The 24,053-nt window shown below is 44.1% G+C and overlaps 1 long non-coding RNA gene across 3 annotated transcripts; it reads left to right on the forward strand.

Annotated features, from left to right (window-relative positions):
- Nucleotides 1–2,387: 2,387 nt before the first annotated feature.
- Nucleotides 2,388–3,610, forward strand: LOC311001256. 3 transcript variants are annotated; one of them, XR_014596149.1, is made up of 3 exons: nucleotides 2,388–2,459; nucleotides 3,072–3,145; nucleotides 3,544–3,610. It is a non-coding gene; the product is annotated as an uncharacterized lncRNA (long non-coding RNA). The 3 variants fall into 3 exon arrangements; XR_014596150.1 differs by having other exon boundaries at nucleotides 2,390–2,459; nucleotides 3,541–3,610; XR_014596151.1 differs by having other exon boundaries at nucleotides 2,390–2,459; nucleotides 3,559–3,610.
- The last annotated feature ends 20,443 nt before the right edge of the window (nucleotides 3,611–24,053 follow it).

A 24,053-nucleotide genomic window follows, 5' to 3' on the forward strand; every position in this document is an offset into this window, starting at 1 on the left:
CTTCTGCTCCTTTCTGCCACTGGAGAAGAAAATTGCAGAGGCTAGAAATTAATGGCGAAGCTTTGAACGGCAGGAGAGAGAGAGAAAGAGGAGAAGACACAATGCAACAATACAAGTCGAATCTAAATTATCATTAGCTGCTGCAGTGAAGGCACAGGGAGGTAATGTAAGGGCTCAGTGTGTGTGTGTGTGTGTGTGTGTTGTTGGAGCACCTTTCACAAAACAGAGACACCTGTTGGTTCCATGGCCCCAAAACAATACAAACCCAGTGACTCACTGTCATTTCAACTACAATGAGGCTGTCGATAAGTGTGTGTGTGTGTGTCATTCACCATTTCCAGACTCCAGAGGTTCGGTGCAGACAGAACCGATGCTCAGTTTAGATCTCGTTGCCTCTGCTCCATTCACTTTCCCCAGAATCGAACTTTTCTAAAGGGCACAATTGAATGAATTTTTATATAACTCTGTCTTGGGGCTTTATTTGAAGTCCTCCATCTTTATGATGCTAACTATTGTGCTGATATAATTTCCAAAAAGAGGGCTTTTAATCAAAAGAGGGTTTTATTAATGTGGATAATGTCATGTCTGGGATGTAATTGTCACACTGAGTAAGTTGTAAAACAGTTTTTGAGACGAACACTGTCAGCACGTCGACTTTAGAAGATGCTCTTTCATCTTTTGCTTTTGCCTCCTTTTTTTTTGTCCTCCTGGATGAATATTTGGCTCGAGACAAAAGGTGAACCAATCAATTATTCCTCTCACAGGGCTCCGGTGCTGTTGTGAAAAGCGCTGACATTTGAGCTTTCCAGACGACATCTGCAAATTCATATGCCTTCCATTGTGTGAGGCAGCCAGCGCTGTATCAAAGGCTGTAAAAGGCCTTGTCAATTTAGTAAGGACAACTCCACAAAGACTCCTTTCTCCTCTGTTGTGAGGGGAATAATGCTTTTCACTCGATGCCCTGCCAAAAACCTGTTGGCAATTTGACCATGTGATGTTGCTGATTGCATCGATAACAGACGTGCACCGTGGAGGACGTCAAACCGCCGGTGATGCATCGTAAAAACTTTATAGAGGTGCAGTAAATGCATGTGTGCATGACAGTGTATCTACAGTCATTGTTTTTTTGTTTTTTTTTATAGAAACAATGGAGAAATGAGAGGTTTGCTGTGACAGGACTGAGTGTTTGCAGCTGCAGGGGGGGAGAGACGGTGAGTGGAGCTCACCAACAGCAGAAAGTCACACTGCTGCTCTGTAAATACATAAATAACCTCTTCAGTGTTTCTGCAAATATGATCATCAAAGACTCACACAACATTTAAAATGACAGAAAACCTGCAGTTTAAATGAAAAATGTTACTAAAGTTGACAAACTCTTTCTTATTCTAATTCTCACACCATGTAGCCTGTATGCAGAGCTATGGTATATTTACATATCTACCCTGGTTGTTAGAGCACAAAGTCTGGTTTGGTCTTCATGGCACTCTGTCCTTCTCCATCTACAGCGTCGGCTCTGACACACAGATCCACCTCCACACCATCAGCACCTTCACTGAACCCGGCGTCCACGCTGCTGCGTTCAGGATCTGGAACAAGTCGACTCGTCGCTGACACTTTGTCCACTGTGAAACCGTTCAAGAACTATTGACGACGACTTCCAAGCAGTCATCAGACAGACAGAGATCTGATCTCCCCTCACTTAGAGCAAGAACCATGTTACTGTGATTTAATCCTGTGATTGTGTCTGTTTCCCTCAGGCGATAAGGAAATAAAACTAAAGCTGACACAACTAAATGTGACACCTGTTTGTTATTGAACAGTTAGACAGGAGAGGAGGAGAGTGGGGGGTGAGGAGGGAGGTGAAGAGGAGGAGAGGAAGGGGTGGCCTTTATTTAGGACTTTATGCAACCGACAGCGTGGATGTACAGAGCAACATGTCCTGTGTGGCCTGATACACAACTGTGTGTCTATAACTCTCTCCACACATGGATTAACATAAAGTTTAACACACACACAAGCTTCAGTCCCTTGTGTAATGTAAATGTAAAGGTCTTTATAACTGGGTTATATAAAACACAGGCTCTTTGTCACAAAACTGCACGTTAACCCACAGTAGCTAGGATTAAAGTAGATTATGGGGAGTTCAATAAGATCAAGGGCACGGGTGGAGTTCAAAATCTGTATTTTATTATTATTATTATTAATGATAATAATAATAGCCTTTATTTAGGACTCAAAAGTGGTCTATATAAAAAGTGAAGTGTGTGTGTGGTCAGAGAGCAGGGATCAGTAGCAGGTCCACTCAGCTGGATGATCAACTCCTCCTCCTCTTCACCTCCAGGTGTCGCTGTCAAAGCTGCAGCAGCTTCCGCTTCACTTCCTGTCTCGTCTCAGGTGTGTGAAGTAAACAGACAACCTGAAGATCACCTGAGTCTACGAGAACTTCTCTCCAAGTCTCTGTAAGTGCGATAAAACTTTCACTAAACTGACGAGCAAAGTTTGTGAAGAAGCTGTTGAAGCTGCAGGGACGCGATGACGTAGAAAGAGACGTTAGAATCCGCTCCGTGTGTCCATGGTAACAGCGACAGCAGCTAGCTCAGCAGCTAACAGCTAACTGGTACTAGCAGGTGAAACAGGAAGTGTGTGTGTGATACTAAAATAACACTACTGAGTGTTTAATGTCAGGAATAAGATTTAATTTCTAGACTTTTTAGATCAGTGTCTAATGAGAAATGATTGATTTGATTAGAAACATGTTGAAATGTCCTCAGAATGAACCAGACACTGTGTAGTCTGTCATTTAACTTCATGTATGGAAACAAAACACAGGTCATATGTTTGATACAGGTATGTGTGATGATATTATGAAGCCTTAGTCTTGTTTGTCCCTAAGAGACACACAACAGTCCACCACAGAGCCCAGTTCACTGACAAAAGACAAGTGTAAAGTTTCCAGAGGTTTATTGACATAAATGTAGAAAAGAAGCAGGAGAGTAAATGAATGAAGACAGACAGAGATGCAGCAGCAGCAGCAGCCTCCATGTTCATCATCTCTGTCTCTTGTGACACAGACAGTCCCCGTGAGGACAAGCGGATCCGATGGAGTCTTCAGGACCTGGACGGAGCTGCAGGGAAAAGAGGAGAGGTGAGGACCAGACCAGACTTTGTGCTCTAACAGTGTGTGGAGATGTATGTTAGTGTGTTCATGCAGACAGGCTGGATTGTTGACTTTGTGCTTTTGTCGTCGTCTTAGTGGCCACAGAACTAGATCATATGTTTACAGATTATTTCACTTTGTAGTAAAAGAGTAAAAACTACAGCTCCTTCATGTAAGAGTTTTTATTTTTAACACAACAATATTTGCATCAATACTTTTCTCCAGCTAACAGTGTTTCATATTTTTTATCTGGATAGTGTCATTGTGAGAATGAATACGATTATTAATAGGAAGTGTTTGTCAACTTTATTAATGTTTAAAATGTAAACTGCATGTTTTCTGTCATTTAAAACTAACCAGGTGTAATTCTATGCTTTCACCAGCAGATGGCGCCAAACCAGCAGCTGGAGCCAGGAGTGAGCCACCTTAATGTTTCTGGATAAAACACAATGTAAGTGTGATTTGTAGCTGAAGTGTTGCAGCTCAAACATTTCTAAATGTCAGGATGTGTGTGACTAATGTTTTTTGTGTATGTGTTGTCCCAGGTGGAGAGAGGTGTTTGTGAACATCACACTGAAGATGAAGCAGGAGGAGCTGATTGACTGTCTGCACAGCAGTAAGAGCATTTCTTTATTTGTCATTAATGCTAGTTTGTTGAGATGAGCCCAGGTGCAGGAGCCAGGGATCTTACATCTTTTACTTTTATTCATTTGATAGTGATTGATTGTTTCACTCTAATCTTTGTCTCTTGTGTAGGTGTTGAACCCTGAGCTGACTGGCTACAGCGACCATGTGCTTGTACTGCTGCCACCTCTACTTGGTAAGAAACACTCAAGGCATACACAGGGCCTGTCCCAATATGCACACTTGATCACACTTACACAGTGCGCAAGTGTGTCCCATTTCTCCAACGACCGAAAGTGCAGCGCGCTTGAGTTGCACTTTACCCACACTTAAGGTAAGACCGCATCCGAGCGGTATTTGGCCAAGTATAAATCCCACAATGCACCACGGTGAAGTCCGCCGTCACCGGCAGCCACAAGCCCATTTAGGAAATGCGATTGAATTAATCTCAATAAAATGAAATTAACTTTCTATCTCATAATGACTTTTTAATGTCATATTTTATATTCATCGTGCTCTGTTCATGTTTTTATTTTTTCTTGTTTGTTTTATTTACTTACAGAGTTGGGCTAACACATTTATGATTTGAATCTTGCGCATAGAGACACTAGAGTAGATGAGACTGTGATCCAGCAGCACTGTTGATTAAAACTGTTGCTGTGCTGTGTGTGTGTCGTAGTTGTGCTACTGTGCGCAATGGCACAGGCTGCACTTGTCAAGTGTGTCCCGATTGCTTTTAAATATCCCTCCACACGCTTGGCCACTTAATCCATGCTGCACACTATATGTAAATATACGTTCCGCCGGCAAAACGTCACCAAAGTGTGTGCGTAACCAAGCACACTGAGCAAAGTGTGGAGGAATGGGACAGCCCCACAGAGAAATCTTTATTTACTTCCACAAGACACATAGTCACAGTTGCCTCCATCTTGTTCAGTCTGAAAGACAAAGGACACATTCAGCATGAGATGCAGGTAGTCCTGTCTAACACTGCTTGTCCATGTTCTCTCTTTCAGGAGCTGCTGTCCACCTTGAGTCCAGAAGAACTTCACCACCTGTTCAAAGAAGACATTGAAGACTCAACAATGTTAATTGTGTGGAAATGCTTGTCAGCCTAGATCCATCTCTGGTTTGTGCCATGTGCTTCACTGGGTAAGTCGGCCATCTTGTAGACCAGGCCATGTGGCTGCAGGTGTTTGTTTCAACCAAGAGCACTTTTGACTGAGTCAAGTCTGGTGTACTGCTGCTTGGTTGAAACAAACACCTGCAGCCACATGGCCTGGTCTACAAGATGGCTGACTTACCCAGTGAAGCTCATGGCACAAACCAGGGATGGGATCAAGGTTAAACAATGTAAAGTTGTTTGTAAATGAAATAAAGTACAAAATAAAAACCAAACCTGAAGTAAAAGATGTAAGATCCATCACTTATGTTGGCAAAGTCACATACCCTTCACATTCGCTGACGCTCCAGTGCAGAATGACAATTTATGGGACTCTGCTCCTCTGGTTGCTCATCAGGACCGGAGTGCAGACACCTGTGCTCGGCCAATGGAGAAGCAGCTCCGCCTTCCTGGAGGACGTCACCTCGTTAAGCACCAAACTGGAGACATCTGGAGTAAATGAGTCCATGTGACAGTCAGATACATAAACAATAAAACAAGCAATAAGGCAAAAGATGCAATAAATAGACAGACACAAGTTGTGGTAGAAAAAAAAGATACAAATACAAAAATGTAATAAATATTCACAAACACATGTATTGTTGACCATAGCTTTAGTATGTACAGTTACAATTAGCTAGTCATAAAACCTATATATATATACACATGCCTACACATCAATGAGGTCTCAAAGGGAACCCCAGAAAAACAAACTACCCTTGTGTGTGTGTGGGTGTGTGGGGTAGGGGGGGCAACCCTGCTATAAAGTCAAACTAATGAGTCAAACTAGCTATAGAGTCAAACAGCATAGATAAAGCATGGTGCTGATCTATGCTGTTTGACTCTATAGCTAGTTTGTTCTCATTATGCTAGAAATAGACGCCTAGATCTGCATGGTGCAGATCTATGTGTCTGTTTCTAGCATAATGAGAACAAATTAGCTATAGAGTCACACCAGCATAGATCAGCTATGCTGTTTGACGGTGCTGATCGGTGCTGATCTAGGCAAGGTTTTCTAGCCGAAAATGAGTCAAACGTGGTATAGAGTCAAAATAGCATAGATCAGCATGCTGCTCTATGCTGTTTGACTCTATGTTCTCATGATGCTAGAAAAACTTGCCTAGATCAGCACCATGCTGATCTAGGCAAGTTGACTCTACACACACACACACACACACACACACACACACACACACACACACACACACACACACACACACACACAGAGGGATCGATGTAGATATAAAACGCATCGCTCTCAGAGATGTTAATCTAAAAACTAAAATCGCAGGGGTCTGTCAGTCCCTGAACATCAGGATCCTCTCACGATCAGCAGTCCCAGTTTTTTTTTTTTTTTTTGTATCATCCAGTTGTGGTCCACTGGAGTTGCTCCTTGCCTGTCAACGCAGTGGTCGCTTGTTCGAGACCACGCACAGTTTTCATCATCATCATCATCCTGCTCCAAAACAACATGTCAATGAAGGAGACTGTCATAATTATTCACTTATTCATCTTCATGAGATAACTCCATCTCTTCAGCTCAACATTAAATCACTCTGAGTACAAAGTGCACATGTTCAGAACAGGAGTTGTTGGTGGTCTGGTGGCGGAGTGGATATACTCATGTTATTGAATGTGGAGGGCGTGTGTTCGGGTCCATGTTGCTTTCAGTTTGTGCATGGTTTGTATATGGTGCTGTGCCACAGTACAATTTCCAACACATCAGGAACCATATCCAGTGGTTGGGGCAGTGGATTGGTTACTTGCCTGTCAACACAGAGATTGCTTGATCGAGGCCACACACAGCTTTTGTTATGTATGTTGTTGTACAGCCGTACGAGTCTGTACAAGTTCAAACACACCACATCTCAGATCCATCGCTGGTGTAGTGGATCTTGCTCCGGGTATGGACTCAAGAGGACGCAGGTTCGATCCGTGGTGTTGACTTCTTGGTTTCCTCCTCACGTTTCTTTGTATGTGCTGCTCTGACGATGTCAAATACACTAAAACCAATTTCTCTGTCACACCGATTAATGGTACAGTGGGTTGCGCTGCCGCTTTGGGTTCAGCAGACCATGGGTTCGGTCCCCGGGGAGGACAGTGAGAGAGGGAGAAGGCCGGTTAGAGCCATGCATGAGAAGCGAGTAAATAAGTGGGATTTTATTGACTTTATTACTTAAAAATACAATAATAGTTAATAATAGTTCTTACTTTAGTTTATTTTTATTTACTACTTAGCCTACTTTTAGTTACTTTTATTTTTCTACTTTATTCCTTACTTTTAGTTCCTATTTATCACATTCATTCACGCATTCATTCACAGACAGACGTCACACAGAGACACAGAGACGAACAATGACACAGACACTTTAGTTTATTTTTATTTAGCCTACTAGTTACTTTTAGTTACTTATCATTACTTTTATTTACTCAATTACTTATCTACTTTATTCCTTACTTTTAGTTCCTTATTTAGTGACGACATAAGTTAGGTCGAGTCAGTAATTAGTCATTAGTCAACCGGCCTTCTTCTGTCCCACCGTAGGGGCTTGGTACCCATCGTCGTGGAGGTGGGGAGGGGAGGGAACTGCTCCCACTGGGGCTCGAACCCGTGGCCTACGCTACCCAAAGCGGTAACGCAACACAATCGACCACCGAGCCCGAGACAATCTACGGGTCATAGTGTATTTGACATCGTCAGAGCAGCTACAAAGAAACTTAATTAGAAAACCTCTCTCTGTCCCCCCTGGGGATCGAACCCATGGTCTACTGCACCCAGAGCGGCAACGCAACCCACTGGACCACAAATGGATGATACCAAAAAAGAAAAAAAAAAACTGGGAGTGCTGATCGTGAGAGGATCCTGATGTTCAGGGACCGACAGACCCCTGCGATTTTAGTTTTTAGATTAACATCTCTATCTCTCTATCATATCTTTGGTTTTTAAAAATAAACTGCAACAGCAATGGGAAACAACAACTTGAAGTGCAACAACAACAATTAAGGGTAATTGTAATTATGCAGGATTTCTCTAGGGATGGACAGAAGTGGAAGAAGCAGGAGAGTAAATGAAGACAGAGATGCAGCAGTCGTCTTAGTGGCCACAGAAGTGGATCATGTGTTTACAGATTATTTCACTTTGTAGTAAAAGAGTAAAAACTACAGCTCCTTCATGTAAAACTCTTTATTTTTAACACAACAATATTTGCATCAATACTTTTTCTCCAGCTAACAGTGTTTCATATTTTTTTTATCTGTATAGTGTCAGTGTGAGAATTAGAATAAAAAAGTGGACATCAACTTATTGCTTATCAAACCCACAGACAAGGGAGTTTTTTAGACCTGTTGACATGTTTAATTTACAGGCTGTGACTCATTGCCTTCAGAGTTGGTTGAGTCTTGAATCAGAGACTTCTGATTGAGACTGTAGCATGTTGTACAAACCGTTTAATATCATTACAAACTCTGACAAAAGTTGGTTCACAACTTTCCCCAAACAGAATAAACATAGGCTACTCCATTTCTATAAATAAGCCAATGTGACAAACTCTCCTGTTAGTAGGCCTAATCATCATAGTAATGGTGTAAAAGGTAAAATATGTTCAAGTGTTGCACATGTTTTCCAGGGGGTAAATCACAGAGATGAGCCTAAACAAGGCAGATGTTAGATTTTGTGTATATAGCGCATACCAAGGGGCAACTAAATGTACTTTACATAAAACCAAATCTGGTTACTGTTTATTTAATTAGAAAATCCTATTTCAAAACAAAAGTAATATTCTGATTGACTGTTTCCCCATCAATAACAACACAAGAGAACTTTTTACTCGTAGCTCATTTTATTTGCAAAAGCAGAGTTTTGGGCTCGTTAACACAGTGTACGGATACATTACAGAGAGAAGAGGCTTTGACAATAAAATAAAAGCAACAGTCTCGTGGCCTATTGAAACAAAGTTTTGAGCTGCATAAAATAGAAAGGTTGAAAAAAAAAACAACGTATTAATTTTCCCTCTTGGTGGATCGATTATATTTACAAAATAGAAACACAGGGACAAAATGCATGCGATTAACTCTAATCAATACAGGCTTTGTGAAAACCACAGTTGGCAACAATAGAAAGCGTTTGAAACATGTTGTGAGGGAAAGAGGATGAGCAAAACTTTAACCAGTGGCGTCTAAAGAAAAGGTTTCCAGATATTACTGACCTCGAGTTTGATCTACCGTTGGCAGGAAGCAGCAGAGAATGATTCACTAAGAAGCTGTTTGTTTGAACTTCTATTGAAAAGGAATAATCAACCACACAAAGCTAATCTACCAAGTTCAACTGTTGGAGCTATTGTTATCGGTTCTGTAGCGATAGAATGACCTCTAAATAACACATGACGATTACAGCGTGAGAGGCTGTTGGCCCTATGGAAGTGTCTGATTTACATGTCTTTATTTAATATTAACACAGAGCAGTCAGAGTGAAAGGTGAAAATAATCTCCAGCCCACACACGAGAGAAACTACTTGTTCAGGATTAAAGAAGGCAACAGCAGGTAGTTAGAAATTGGCAGATTTCAACTTTGGCCTGATAAAGTTTAACAAAACAAAAAACAAAAACTGCTTAAACTAAAGTCATCGATTGAGACCAGTTTGTTTGTCATTTGATTTCTGATTGTTTTGAACACTACAGATTGTTCTGTCTAGCAACTGTGAGGAGATTAAAAGCATTTGGTCTCGTTTTCCTTTAATGGAAAAAGCTCTTGACAAAGTTAAAAAATAACGCAGCCAGTCACAGATCGAGGTGAAACATCACTGTTCTGTGATGCAGCTCTGTTAAGGTGGTTTGGGAAACCTATGCACTGTGGTTTGTAATGAAACTAAGACTTTAGTGTTTAAAAGCTGCAACATTTAAATCCTTTTATTTGTAGCGATCTGCTCTGTGGGTTTTGTTTTTGTGCTTTAAAGGGATAGTTCACCCAAAATTGAAATTGCACTCATTATCTACTCACCCTCATGTGGACTAAGGGCTGGGAGAAGTTTCAGAGTCCTCCGTGGCTTCTCTGAGTTAGGGGGTCTCGGCGTAGCAGTGCATGTCCATATAACGGTTGCAAATGGATACCAACTGTCTTCATAACAAAAAGACACACCAAAAAACATCCAAATACCTCCATGCTGCTCGTATGTAATGTCCGTCTTGTATTGAAGCGAATGCTAAATTGTCCCGAAAAAAATTAAATAAGTCTATATTTCAAGCTTGTTTTGTAGCAGAAGCTTCTTGAAGCTCCTCTTGCCGGTTCGTCCAAATTTGACGAACTGGGAAGAGGAGCTTCCGCTACAAACAAGCTTGAAAAATAGACTTCGGGACAATTTCGCATTTCGGGGCTTCAATACAAGAGGGACATTACATACGAGCAGCATGGAGGTATTTGGATGTTTTTTGGTGTGTCTTTTTATATATAATACAGTTGGTATCTATTTGCAACCGTCATATGGACATGCACTGCTACGCCGAGACCCCCTAACTCAGAGAAGCCACAGAGGACTCTGAAACTTCTCCCAGCCCTTAGTCGACATGAGGGTGAGTAGATCATGAGTGAAATTTCAATTTTGGGTGAACTATCCCTTCAATCTAACATCGCTTCAGATTCACACGTAGGACTCTTCAGCGAACAGGAGCTGATCGAAGTCGGGCTCGGACGCGGGGTTGCTGCATCTCTTCAGCCACTCCCGGCGGCTCTCCACCACCGCCAGCGTCACCTGCTGGCTGCTCTTGGGGTTGCTGCAGGGGTGCGAGGAGAAGTAGTCCCTCACTGCTTTGGTGGCGTAAGGCGAGAGGCAGAACCGGGCCTCCGCCGGCGCCGCCAACGTCGACGTCGTCTCTCCCTGCGGATCCACCTCCGACACCTTGAGTCCGGGGTCGCTGGGCAGCCGGGCCCGGCTCAGGGCGGCGGCGGTCTGCTCCACGAGCTGCCGACCGGGCTCCGAGCCGCGGCGCTGCTGGAGCCGGGCCCTGCCCTCCTCCTCCTCCACCGAGAGGGACTTGTGTCTTTTGAACAGGGACAGCGACGGGCCGCTCTGCCTGTAGAACAGAGACGGTGACGGCTGCTTCGCCGCCTCGCTGGTGGTGACGTCGCCGAGCTGTCCCACCGTCAGCAGGGACTTGGGGACGTGGAGGCTCCCGGTGGAGCGGTGGTGAGAGGGGGGTTTGGGTTTTAGGGGTTCATTGCCAGGTCTCCCTTTCACATGATCTCCTCCTCCTCCTCCTCCTCCTCCTCCTCCTCCTCCTCCTCCTCCTCCTCCTCCTCCTCCTTCATCCTTTGTGGCTTTGCAGGACGGTTTCCCTCCTCCCTGTAGGTAGAAACAAAGAGTGTGGTTGACCTTTACAGTGATACTTCTCAGGTCCATTGTTTATTTCTGTAACGTTATTTAAAGGAGACATATTATTCCCCTTTTCCACAAATTAAAATTCACTCAGAACAGCTGTCCCCTTAAAAGCAAATGAACCCCTGCTTGCCCTGCCTCTTCTACTGGTACAGATAGGGGTGGGATTATGCAAATTTTAAAACTACTTGCATCATTGACAACTGAGGGAACAGCTTGTAAAAGTTTTTGTCTAAGTCGAACCTGCTGTTCGAAGTTCAAAGTCCCACAGGTTTTGTTACTAGGGTTAGGGTTTGGAGGCCCCAATTTCCAAGTTGGACTTATAATATTTATTATATCGGCAACCCTTGGATGTGGTGCTTCCTCTGTGGAGATAAAACAACGTACATCCTGCACTGCTGAAGCCTCACTCACCCCGGTCTTGTCGTCTTCGTCTTTCTCCACGTTGTCCTGCTGGGTCAGAGACAGCCTGCGGCCCTTCCTCAGCCAGGAGTTGGGGTGCAGCCCCCTGCAGCCCTTCAACGTCCCCCAGCCGAGCGGCTCCTTGGGCGGGGAGTCTTTCCGAACCGTCCCCAGGTCCAGAGAGCCTCTGGAGGCTCTGGAGTTGAAGGTGACGGGCGCAGTCTTGCTCGATCCTATCCCGAGGGAGTCGAGGGAGTCCGGGGACGAGCACATCGGTGCAGGAGAGTTTGGGGCGGAGGAGAGACTGGGGGAGCTGACCTCTAGGACTGTACATCTCGCAGATACGCCTCCTCCTCCTCCTCCTCCTCTCCTGCTCTGCCCTCTGGAGCGCGTGCGAGTCAGCGTCAGGCCGCCGGGCTTCTTGGAGACGTGTTCTTCGCCCTCGTCGTCGCTGCCTATGACGCACGGCTGAAGCTTGGCGGCGTAGGCTATCGCCGGCTCGGAGCGGCGGCGCCTCTGTTGCTCCAGACCGTCCAGGCACAGGGAGTCCAGCGTGGAGGAGGAGTCCGTGGTCGGCATGGCGGCTTGGGCGCGGCGGCGGCTCGTGTCTTGACCGTCCGCGTCAAGGTCGCAGTCGCTGAATGTGAGGATGGAGTCCAGGCTGCCCCGGAGCGGTTTGGACGGGAGGACGCCGCCTCCTCTGCTGCAGAAACCAGGAGACCCCCCGCTGCTGTTGTCCAGCTCGTTCTCCAGGCTGTCGTAGGACGAGTCGGTCAGAGGGTACATCCACTCTGATGGTCCGGAGAGAGGACAGAGAGTTACACATGACGGCACGGACAGAACAAACTGAAGGATCTTTCACTATCATAGGCAATTTTATTTGTATAGCCCGTTTTTTACAAACAGTTTGTCTCAAAGGGCTTTACATGGCATCGTAACAACATCCTTCTGTCCTTAGACCCTCTCATCAACTGAGGAAAAACTCCATAGAAAACCCTTTTAACAGGGAAAAATCGGAGAAACCTCAGGGTGAGCAACAGAGGAGGGATCCCTCACCCAGGACGGACAGACGTGCAATAGATGTTGTTACAGACAAGACAGATTACAGTTTATGACACAGAATGTGCGAAATATGGATAAACTTTATAGATATCCCAATTTCTAAACATCAGTCTCTGTGTAACTACTTTAAAAACTTCTTTTTACATTACTTTTTTATCTACTTCATTTCTGTCTGAGAAGAAGTGTTTTATTAACCACCTCCCCACGTCTCCGTACCTGATCCCAGCTCGTCATCGTTGCGTGTCTGCGGTGGACCTCCGAACAGAGACGACGGCTCTTCTCCCAGAACCTGCTGACAGTGTTCGATCATGAACTTGACCAGCTCACACACCTGCAGCAGACGACGACAACAACACAAGAGACACGTCAGCAATTTGTATCTGTTCTCCCGCGACCAAGTGCATCGTCTTTTATTCTTCATTTTTGCATTTTATTTTACTTCCCTTTAATTTTTTGTCTTGTTTTTGTTTTGTTCTTGTCTCCTCTCTATTTGCCTATTTGACGTCTTTGTATTGTACTGTTCTTCACACTATATTGCACTAATACATTTTTTTTTAAAAAGTGCACCGTCTTCTTTAACTTCTAAAAGTCAAACTGGTCTAAAATGAGACTATGAAGCTGATATGAAACATTCCTGTGAGAAAAGCCTCCGGTGGTTTAGAGGCGATACAATAAACACATGAACGGACATTAATAACCAGAAATATCATTCAGATAAGATAACATTCAGCTCACAGTTCATGTGAATAAAAGCTGCCAGAGATTCGTGACTGTGTTACCAAGGGTTGAGGAGCTGAAGAACTTCACTTGTTTGTTGTGATGGGAACTTTGTGGCTGTTTTGTGTGCTGACATGTAATAAACCTAACAAACATCTCTTTGTTTGAGAAGTTTAGACAGATTTCATTGTGTGTCAAAGTCAGATTCCACAGTGTATGAGTTGATATTGCAGCAGGTTCGTCGTCGTCTCACCTTCTTGGCTCCTTCTCCCTCCACCTCAGGACTGCACGGCGCTCCGGGAGGCCACAGCATGCTGGGAGCGATGCACACCGATAAGTTGAAACTGGTCATTTGGTTCTCGTGGGCGTTTCCCTGGATACCGTGCAGCACGGCCAGCAGGTAGCGCAGCAGCAGGGCGTTTTCTTTAGGCAGCCGACAGATCATCCTGCAGGGAGACACGGAGAGGGATGAGATGAGATGAGCTGCTGGGAAACGTTGGCGCCCCCCAGTGGTCGAGGAAAATCGTCATTATTTTCTGTCATGACTACAGAGTGTAAGTACGTGTGTGTGTGTGTGTGTGTGTGTGTGTGTGTGTTACCTCTTTACGTCCTGCACCTGCTCTTTCTCCTCCTCCTCTTCCTCCAGAACGTCAATCCACTCTAAATACAGCTCGCAGCACAGCAGGCTGCCCGGGATGCTGCGCAGGAAGTCCTGGAAACACACACACACACACACACACACACACACACACACACACACACACACACACACACACACACACACACACACACACACACACACACACACACACACACACACACACACACACACACACACACACACACAGAGCAGTGAATGTGAGGAATAAAATTCACAATAAAATACATCCTGAAGTCTGCTGAACTTTATTTTGTGGTGTGAGTGAGAGTTCAATAGTCTGCATTTCAAGTGGCTGAGACAATATTATCACATGCCGCATCTCATGTGCAGCTCGGCTCAGATGTGACATGCTTTAAGCACTCGTGCACTGTGTGTGTGTGTGTGTGTGTATTATCCCAGATAATAAGAGATTACAACACAGATTACATGATCAAGACAACCTCAGCTCCTCTGCTGTGAACAGTGTGTCCTGCTAACGTGGCTGCAGAGCCGAGGCTGCGCAGGACGGACGCAGATTAAAGTTGTTGATTACAGATGTGGGTCAGTAAGGTAATGAACACGCTGATGCAATGCGCACACACACACACACACACACACACACACACACACACACACACACACACACACACACACGTCCTCATACCTTGAAGACTCCGGCTATGACAAAGACGTGGTCACATGTCAGAGGGAGATGAGATTCTCCAGCATCCAGAGAGTCTCTCAGCTCTCTGACGGCCCGAGCCCCCGCCGGCCGACGGAAGATCCCCCGCGTCCAGGAACCCTCGTGGTACAGAAACGCCAACATGTCCTGAACAGAGAGAGAGAGAGAGTGTGTGTTTGTGTCCTGGACAGTTCATTAAACTTTTTTTCTCATCTAAATGTTGAGCTTTGCTGAAATGTTTTCGTTCACTCACCATCACGGGCTTTGGCAGAGCGTCGTCCACGCAGACGGAGCTGAGCGGCTGAGCGAACAGGCAGCCGTGAGGCGCTCCGGCCAGGGAGAGCTCGTTGAGGTGGGAGGAGGAGCCTCGCCAGAAGGCCCAGGTGATGAGAGAGCGCCTCCTTTTAAACGGCTTCTGAGAGAAGTCTAAAACAACACAACATCCCAGAACAGAACGCCTCAGAACGAGCACTCATCTTTAATGATTGATTGTTTTATTTAAGTGTAACGCACATTTTTTTTTGTGCGCAGCCTACATGCACTGCAAAAACCCCAAATCTTTCAAAGAATATTTGTCTTATTTCTCGTCAAAATGTCTAATTTCTACACAATGCTAACCTCTTTCCTCTTAAAATAAGACTCATCACCTAAAAATGATCTTGTTTTTAGATCATTTTCACTTGTTTCAAACAAATTTTCACCTAAAATAAGTAGAAGAATCTGCCAGTGAAAGCAAGTTCTTTGTGCTTGTAATAAGAAAGAAAACCTTGCTCCACTATGAGATTTTTCTGCTTATTTCAAGTGAAAATATGCTTGAAAGAAGTAAAAAGTGTCTAAAAAGAAGCTACTTTTAACATGATGAGTCTTATTTTAAGTATAATGAGATTGTTTTGAATCTGGCTCCCAGGATGCACCTCACCTGCAGCGATGTGCTGCTGCAGTGGCTCCACAGGCCGCGGCTTCAGGATGAACTGACACTGCTTGTACACCTGCAGCTGCTCCACCTGTGAAGGAGTGGTAGCGGCGCCTCCTCCCTGAGACGTGTTCTGTCTCACATGACTCATCTGGATGCTGAAGGGAAACTCATGACCTGCGACAGAGAGAAACAGCCGTTTCTACACTGTATAACAAGACAAACACTTGTCAGTCAAAATCTGACACATGCACAGTGACGATTCATCGTGTCAGAGCGGCGTGCAGCTCACACACTCACCTATCAGAGGGTAGGGGGCGTTGTCCCTCTTGGAGATGACCCACAGCTGGAAGTCTTTCACATTTCCCTGCACACAAACAGACACACACACACACACATAAAATCAGACACAACAACACGGGACAGGAAGTCTCCGAAACCCACAGAACGGCAGAGAGGAGAGAGAGACGCTGGGATGTGACAATGCATCGTATTCACTTCCTCCTTGTTCACATGCTGTTTGTTTCCATCACATGTGGCACCAGAGCAGCTCAGGCCTTGTTGATGTTTGTGTTTATGCTGGTTGGCAAGAAAATGTTGCCGCTGCTGACTGAGACAGACAACGCTGCTTTTAGTCGGAGCGGCTCCAATAAATCTGAGGCTGCACAAACAGCTGAAGGCTTCAGCAGCCCGGCAGCATGAACTCAGAAATATGAACCGCACTGACATTTAGGCCACGGCTCCTCTATTAATCTGTTGGAGCCTCAATTTCTCTCTGGAAATGTTTCTTTATTTAATATTTCAATTATTGTTTTGTTTCATCAACAACGAGGAGGAGAAGCGGACGTGTAATTGGTGGTTTTGCTGACATTGTTATGAGACAGTGATCAGACAGGAATCAGGTTTTTCTCATTTATATTTTTCTAAATTTACCCAGAATTCATTGTCAACGACTGTTTATTTGTTGTGAACTACAGAGTCTTTGTCAAACTGAGAGACTCGACTCCTGATTCTGATTGTGACCTAAACTCAGAGCACAAGTTGAAGCCCCTGAACTTGTTTTGTTACTTTTTCGTTAATACTGTAACAACTTTGCTTGAACCACATTAAAGGGATACTTCACCCAAAAGCAGTATGTAGGTATTTGGATGTTTCATAGTGTGTGCTTTGGACTCCTAAAGCGTTTCGATGACTCTGAAAGTTCTCCAAACCCTTCTTTGGCATGACAGTGGGTAGAAAATTGGTGAATTATATAGATTTTGGGTGAAGTATCCCTTTAATATTTGCTACATTATTGACATGGTGACACGTGTTCAACCAGCCAGACTGTGACACTCACTATGATGCTGAACTGCTGCAGAGCCAGTCGGATCACCTCATTGGTTGAGTCTGAGTTGCTGACGGGCAGCGTCTTGGTCTGGAGGAGAACGAGACACGACACTCAGGACGATGTCACTACAAATACACAAAGCTGAGATACACACAGACACACACAGACGACAACAGAAGGTGAAGCTGAACTTACAACAGCAAAAGTGTTGATTCCCTTCCCGTACACTCTCAGAGGGATGGTTTTAGGCTCCTCCCTCTCTTTCTCTTCTCTTATCAGACTGCAGAGAAAACACAGTGGTGAGACTTTACTACTACACACACACACACACACACACACACACACACACACACACACACACACACACACACACACACACACAGACAGACACACACACTCTGCATGCTCATGTGTTTACCTTCTGAGCAGCGTGAGCCATCTCTCTTTCTGGTCCGAGGAGCTGAGCAGAACAGGAAGTAGAAACATCGATAAACAATCTCACACATTACAGTTTGAGGTTGTGTAGGTGTTGTGTTTTGTGTGTGTGTGTGTGTGTGTGTGTGTGTGTGTGTGTGTGTGTGTGTGTGTGTGTGTGTGTCACCTGAACATGGCGACACAGTTGCAGGTGGGCCAGCCCATGACGAAGCTCCTCTCCGGGTTGGTGCTGCCCTCGCACACCTCGTCCGTGCAGCCCGCCGTCCACATCTCACACACGCACACCTGGGCCTTCTGCTTGAAGTGGTTGGCTGACCTGGGATCAGAGAGAGAGAGGGATGAGGACCGGTACAAACACACAAACAAACACACACTTTATCTAACCTTAGATCTGGGTATTAAAGGGGAACTATGCAAGTCCGCTCACTTTTCCGCTGTTTCGGTTACGCTCCTCTCGCCCATGTGCATTATTTTGTTTTCAACGAAGCCGGCGAAAAATCAATAAATGGAGCGGTGGAAAACGTTACATAACATGTACGATGTTACGGCGTGTGTGTTTGTGTAGTCTTAACCGTCAAAAACAAAAGATTACAGAGCGTGTTTGTGTCGCGGTGTGCAGAGAGAGAGCTGAGCCTCCGTTCTCACTCATAACAAGTCACAAGTCATGCAGTTAACGATCACAATTACTCCGGAGCTTTTTAATGAAGGTAAAAATGTAGCATAGCCACGGGAGAAATCCTGCTTAGTTCCTCTTTAACCTAACTGAGCACACACAAACACAAACACACTTTGCTTACTTGGCTTTGGCGATGACCAGGATGTCGGTGAAGAGGAAGAGGTGTCGGTCCTGAGTCTGCATCCCCGTCTTCAGCTGAGCGTGTCCGTGGAGGAGGAAGGACCGGTCCGAGCCGCTGAGGAACGACTGGACCAGGGGACACGTGTCTGGACACACGGGGACCAGGAAGCTCTCTCTGAAACACAAAACACACACAACACGAGTCCTGCTGAGTAAAAAAAAACTGGGTTTAAAGGTTCAATATGCAGCGAGAAGCACCACATCTCCCATCAACCCCTTTGATTCACATTGTAACTCATTGTTTTCTTGCACAGACACAATCTGTCTCTGTATTTATTGGCTTCTGGAACTTGATTTGTGACATTTCATAATCAGCACACATTGATACAAACTGCTCTCTCTTGCGTAATACAGTAACTTGCTTTTGCGTGAGCGTGACTCATGGTAATGCTGAGCAGCAGCTCACTCATTGGTCCGAGCCGTTCTGTTACTGTATCTACATGTTCGGTGCCGAAACAGAGTCTGTGCCTCTTTCATTTGATTATTCACTTCAGATCTCTGTCTCTCTCTCTCTCCCTTCCTGATGTCCTTCATTACTCATAGCTGAATATCCTGCTCTGGACTGAGACAACATCAAAGTGGCTCATTATGTAAACTGTGTTATGCACTTGATGAGGTTGAGAGGTGAGTGCAGTCGGAGGTCAGGGGCAGCTGCACTTCCTGGGATCTGAATCCAAAGTCACAGAAGCAGAAAAATACGAATAAAATACCACATAATGACTAAAAAGTAGAGCAGATAAGTTAGGGTAGATCCTAAAAACAGTTCTCTAGTTTCTATAAATAGAAAGTACATTAGTGTTTAATGTGTTAAAATGCTCACAATTAGCTAACGAGGTGTGAACAAGTCATTTGACTTCTCAGAGAGGCTCCACTGCTGAAGTCACTTGCTCTCAAAAACCCATTTAAAAGAAATTAAACAAACAGATGATGATGAGAGATGTGATTTCAGATGTTGCCCACATCGTGTTTCATCTCAGGTCTTTACTGTGATCGCCACTTGGATTCCCACAGTCGCCACGCTGCAGGGGTTGTGGCTGTCGCACCTCTGTGGAGCTTTTTAATGAGGTTATTTCCTCTTCACTTTCCCAGCCCATATGTTCAAAGACAGACACTATTAATAGCTGCCTGATCCGCTGATAAGTCCTGTTACAGAGGGATTATCTATCCGAGTGGATCCAACACCTCGCTCAGGGCATGGGAGTGTACTAGGTGAGCTGTGTGTGTGTGTGTGTGTGTGCACGTGAAATGTGTGTGTGGCTTCAGGGTTTTGTCAGTGACCTCTGTGTTAGAGTTTGTGAGGTTGTTTGGACTGACCTACTCACCCTGCTGTTAGGTGATACTACAACATCAACACGACCGACTGAGAGGCTTCCACTGCAGGAACAATGCTGGTTTTGTTCTTTTTAAATCATGCATTTAATAAGATTAATGCCAGTTTGATAGTCCAAGTTAAATGTGAAATAAAACATGTTGATTTCCTCTTGTTCTGTGTGTGAAAAAGACAAAACCGGTACCTGGAGAGAGTCTTGGACCTGGTGAGAGCCTTGGTGATGACCAGAGACGGAGCGGACTGACGGCGATAACTCTGAGACTTCATCCGCTAGAAGAGACAAAACAAAGTTCATTATAATCCAAATATTCTCAGAGTGACAGAATGACTTCACATCGTTTCTAGTTTCTAGTCCGAACCTATTGAAACAACTTGGATTTCACACAACAACAGAGACAGAGTTTCCTTTCAATATCCATCTGTGTTGTAATACAAGGATTCTGTTTTCCATGTCACATCCAATCACACGGCTCCGCTCGCCTCCCACCACTAACTAACTTCATCTTTACGTCATGTTTACACTCTCTCCTCATCTGTTACATAAGCACTCTGATGTTCAGCACATTCATCACGGCACCGGGAGCGACAGTGGCCTCCAAAACGACAAGAACGACAGGTTGAAAAATGAGATTTTAAACACGGAGGAATGTCGGAGCATTGGGATCAGTCTAACAGTCTGTTCAACCCTCAGGGCCCAGCGGCGTCTATTTGTGTCTGCCCCGACCCTGCTGACCTTTCTCACACAGAAACAGTGAGAAAACATTTAGAAAATCATAGTTTTCCACCGTTTTAAATGTCTAAAACAACACGTCTGTCATATAGAGTTGTAAAGTTAAGATTTAGTTTAGAAAAGGAAACATCAAACAACCAAACAACAACATATCAGACCCTCTGATTATATAATTTGGAGCATTTGCAGCACTAACAGCGCTCACATATTTATATCTACGTAACGTTGTTATGATCCAAAACACTGCTAAAACCAAAATATGTCACTTCAGCACTGACTGAATCCACTCTCTGTCATCGCTCTGTGCCAGCAGATGCTGCATGCAGCCACATCCACTCTGTTGGATCCTATTATCCTAGTTTCCCCACGGCAATCATTAAAGTTGCATTTTATCTAATTGTGGAGGGATTTGCAATTAGAGGGAGAGAGTGAAGCAGGGTGAGAAAAAAACATTACATAACTGCAGTTCCTTTAGTTGTATATTGTTGGATTAACACACTCGGAGCTACGGTCAAACTCACCTGCTGGTTTTTATTTTTATTGTCATGACTCAAGTTGTAATCCAGAACCTTACCTTGAAATGTGATCATTAATGGCAGTTTTTGCATGTAACAATGTAACTAAGCACAGGAAGAGCCATGCAGGTGGACAACAGGTTCAAACAGGATGACTGACAACATTTACATAAAAGAGTTAACACCTACGCCAGCAGCTTCAATCTAAATGTCAACGCTTGTGATTTTCATACAAAGTGGAAACCCTCTGATGGTGCGATGTTATTAGGAGCTGCCTTGTTTCCTCATTCTGTTCCCTCGAGCTGGTTGGAGCAAAGACAAGGATCATTATGACAGCGATTTGGTCCTGAGTCTTTGGGTGTTGAGACAGGAAAGGTCAGGGCAGAGAAAATCAAAGTCTATAGAAAATCTAATACGAGTTCATGCAGCAGCCGATGTGTTTGAATCTGGAGTCCAGAGCGGTTACAGTCACAGTCACAGTCACAATCCGTCTCCAGATGTTAAACGGACTAAAAGAGTGAGAAAAAAACAGATCAATACGTCTTCATCCTTCAGCCAGCAGCAGCACGCACGTCCACACATTTCTGACATTTCCCAATGTAACATCAGTGGGTTTAGCCGGGTCACACGGTGGTGAAACATTCCTCAAACTCCAGCCACAACATTACAATGTCACACTTCTGTCCTAAAAATACACCGACATGAGCGAACATGGAGTTATGGGCTTTTTTCCTGCTCTATTGGGCAACAGCAGCTCAGCTCTAATGTGACCGAGCGAGCGGGCCACAACAATAAGCCATTCACTCTGACCGCTGCCTACGTTCACACAGCAAAAGTGTGAGGCAGGTGAGGAAACCGTGCGTTGTCGGCAGAAACACGTCTCCGATCTTTACACATTTTTACATTTGTGTGATTCTCAGTGACACGGGGACATATAAGGTGGAACGGCACATTCCCATTAATCACTGTATTAACTCACGGTGGAGAACATGTGGAATCAATCATTGATGAAAACAAGGACACGTCGGTCCAGACTGGACTGGAGTCTCTGATCAACAGATTAATCAATCAATCAATGCAATTTAAACAAAAAAAGATAATGTGTGGGTCAATGTAAAGTTACTGTTGTGTCGGTCTCACAACAGTCAGGTTAACTAGAACTGGACAAAACACCACACGCCTTTTCATTGATTCCTGTCATTGATTAATCCCATTGTAATTTTCAATGATTGATGAGCCATAACAAATACATTACATTATATTACATAACGACACAAGAGCCAGAAATATTGAATTTACAGTGAGACAGGAAAGAGAGGAGCAGTTAACTAAAATATTATCTAACAAGGAAATTGAATTATTCTTTCTTCATGATTTCAGCTCATTCACTGCAGAAAACTATTAATCTAAAAAAAATAGCTAAATGCTGACTACAGGTCTGATTTAATGATATACATGAACTACTCATTCAATATAATACTATATCGTAATCTGTTTTAGTATTTTACTAAACATACAACTGTAGATTAATTTGAAGGGGACATATTATGCACAACTCACTTTTTCATTGCTTTAGTATGTGTATTTGCGTATCCGGAGTGCCTCCTCACCCCTTAAACTTTAACCTTAAAGTTTTGACAACTCTTTTGGTTTGTTACTAACTAATACTTTTAGATCTAATTACTTTTAGACATCAAGGTACCATGTCAAGAAGCAGAAATTATAAATTATAATAGATTATAGAATAGAACAGATTAACTGAACTGTTCATTAGAACATATTAGTTCATTATGTGTCTAATTATCATTATATAGTTGAACTCACTAACCCCCTTCTTTACAATTTATACCACTGAATAAACACTTGTAATAATTTACAATCAGAGTGATGCAAACAAACGTTTCCATCAACAATTAAAACTTCACAATTACTGTAGTTGCACTAATTGGATGCTTGATAACACAATATAACATTATATATGAGTATATGAGTATTACAAGTATGAACAGACAATAACCATGCTGTATTATGCTAGGCTATTAGTTATTCTGAATGTGTTCGTGCACCAGTATAAAGCTGATGGTTCAAGAGGAGTTATAGTTGTTGACAGCTCTGGTGGAATGTGAGGGAGATCAATTATTGATTGGCTATTAATGGCCATTCATCTGGTTCACATAATAAAGCGTCAACACGACATGTTTGGGCGATGAGGTCACCTGCGACGCTCTATGGCATACATTTTTGTTGGGATAAAGTTTATGCCAACCAATAAAGTTTATGCCAACCAAAATTATGAGTTATGAATCAACAATTACTGGTGCGTTATTGATAGGCTACCTACCGTATAAACTTTATCCTGGTGATCCATTATCCATTTCCTGTGCTGTTACTTCAGAGCCAAACTAATATCGACGGTTGATTTTCCACGGCTGCGGACTGTCTGTCTGCACGGAGCCAGAGCGGGTCACAGCCCTCAACCCTCAACTGACCCTTCACCCGAACACACACACACTGACCTCCTTATGTCACTTTACTAAAGACAAAATAAAAATAAAATAAAATAAAATAAAATAAAAAAGGATTGCATGAATCTCTCTTTATACAAATGTAAATTAATCAGGCGCGGACATGAACTCGTCATTAGAAATAACCGCAGACTTGATTCTCGGTTCAGGCAGTGGGACACTCACCCGTTTGTTCTCGTGCTGTCCTCCGCCTCGGCTCAAGCTGTCCTGCTGCTGCTGCTGCGGAGACATGTTGTCCATCCGGCTCACTGTCCCGCTGTCCTCGGGTGATGCAGGGGAGAGAGAAATCCCATTAATAACCTCCGTCTGCGGCAGCTACACACCATCTCAACTCAGCCTCGGCAGGTCACTGAAACTTTTTTTTTCTCTCTCTCTCTCTAACTCTGCAGCCAGGGAGGAAAGTTGAGATGATTGTTGTTTTTTTTAAAGCAATATAAACTCAACAAGCTCAGCTGATCCCACAGTTGTGTCTCCTCACCATCAATAATAAGGCTGTGCTGTAACCAAAGCACGTCCTGTCTGGATTATCAGGTGCTGTGCCACCTCTTAATGCGTCTTTACGCACGGCGCGGGGGCGGCGCCAACAACACTCTGCGAAAAATAGG

Source organism: Trachurus trachurus, assembly GCF_905171665.1.
Source record: "Trachurus trachurus genome assembly, chromosome: 2".
In the NCBI taxonomy this organism is placed as follows: domain Eukaryota; kingdom Metazoa; phylum Chordata; class Actinopteri; order Carangiformes; family Carangidae; genus Trachurus; species Trachurus trachurus.